The 1,926-nt window shown below is 40.5% G+C and overlaps 1 pseudogene; it reads right to left on the bottom strand.

The window, feature by feature from the left end:
* Positions 1–1,538: 1,538 nt before the first annotated feature.
* LOC120610294 (uncharacterized) lies at positions 1,539–1,656 on the bottom strand (annotated as a pseudogene).
* Between the last annotated feature and the right edge of the window lie 270 nt (positions 1,657–1,926).

Here is a 1,926-nt window from a genome sequence, read left to right as displayed (position 1 = left end):
TGGTTGTTATATTTGACAATCTTGACAGTCCTGTGAAGTCGGTGCTGTCATCAGCCCCATTTCACAGACTGGGAAACCAAGACCTTGTTCAAGGTCACAGCTTGAAAGTGGTAAGACTGGAATATAAACCCAGGCCGATATAACACCGAAGCATCTTTCTATTCTTCCATTATCAATGACAGCACAGCCTAGCATTTTATTGTTAACCTTGTACTTGTTCATCAGCCATGGGCACCTAGGATCATCTTTCCTGGTAGCATCATCTTCTCTTTGAACGCCTCACAGGGATGGTCCTGCAGGAGCTGTCAGGTGGGGCTTAGGTTTATGCCTGGGTTAAAATCCTCTAAAATTCCCTCTGAGAGAGTCCAGGGCATCTGATGCCTTGATTGCCCTGGGAGACATCATTTTTAAGTTAGTCTGACCTCCCTGAGCTCATTTCTTTGTCCCAGTCACCTTTGCTTCCATCAAAAATAACAGGTTGCTGATAAGTTGGCTCTCGGCTCCCCTGCTCAGACGTTGGACTCTGCATCTGTGCTCAGAGGAGGGCTCTCAAGTTTAAAAACGCCCTCATGCTCTGTATTTTGACAGGTTGAGAAATCCAATCCATTCATTTTGAAAACCCATTAAGCCCAACCAATATGAGATATTTAGAAAGGCCAGGATTTTGCTTCTGGTCAGAAGGTCAGTGCTGTCATAAAATAATAGCTAAAGGAAGTGAAACAAAACATATTTTATTGTATGGCTATAATTCCCAAACATTCTTTAAAAATATACTTTCAGTTGAAGCAAGACAAAACAAAAACACAGCACACTGAATTGCCGGAAATTGTCACCACTATAAACTCTCTTTGTTCAGAGTATTTATTCAATTTTCCAGGCCCAGTTCTCAGACTAGTGATAGGCACAAGTAAATGCTCAATAAGTGTTCAATGAATGAGCTTCAAAATGGTTTATTTTGCTATTTTACATTTTTTCTAGGTATTAGTTTCTCTTGTTCCCAATAGCTGCTAAATCATCCTCAAGAAAAGAACATCTGATTTTAGTTCTCTGGGGCATTGAAAAGTGAGTTTCAGAATAAATATGTTTGACTCTTCTTGGCATCTCGAATTATATTATTGATAATGCAGGTAATAGGGTTTTATGGCCAGATTCTCCAAAGATAACTCGTTTGATCCTTTCGACTTTGTGAAGGAGGCATGGGAGATGTAATTCTTTTGTGTTAGCCCTAGGAAGGGTGGGTGAGTACAGACCATTACCTGAAAGAAAATAACTTTACTATTAGGTGACCTTGAACACAAATAATGTTCAGAAGATGGTGTAAAACATTCCTGTATTTTCCCACTGAGTCATCTTCCAGTCCATAGACTGTCTCCTTTGATGAATATTTTTATTTTCATTTATTTACTTATTTATTTACTTACTTACTTACTTACTTACTTACTTACTTACTAATTTTTTAGGCAAGGCGACCCTTGGTTGACCTCACAGATTGCAAGGACCTTGTCAGTTTACAATCCCTTTTTCTTTAAATGTTTTTATGCCTGCAGCACCTGGCCTTCTTGGTGGTCTCCCATCCAAGTATTAACCAGGCCCAACCCTGCTTAGCTTCCAAGATCAGATGGGATTGGACTTGTTCAGGGTGTCATGGCCATAGACTGATGAATATTTTTAGATCCCTCCTCCCTCTTCTCTTACCTCTCACAATCCTTTCCATCTTTTCCACTCCATCTCTCTGAGCACCACCCTGGAGAAACCAAAAGACTTTCAAGGTTCTAAGCATGTCTCCTGCCTTTGCCCTGATGTGATATAGCAGTCCCTAATCCTGCATCCAAAGATTCGGTTTATAGTCAGAGAGAGCAAACGTATGACCTGTGACCAGAGCTGACTCTTGGAATCTCCAGGTAGACTCAATAAATAGGACTCCTT

Source organism: Pteropus medius, unplaced genomic scaffold (assembly GCF_902729225.1).
Source record: "Pteropus medius unplaced genomic scaffold, Ma_sr-lr_union100, whole genome shotgun sequence".
NCBI classification, from domain to species: domain Eukaryota; kingdom Metazoa; phylum Chordata; class Mammalia; order Chiroptera; family Pteropodidae; genus Pteropus; species Pteropus medius.
The sequence above is the reverse complement of the archived record's forward strand: the minus strand, read 5'-3'. Positions and strand labels throughout refer to the sequence as shown.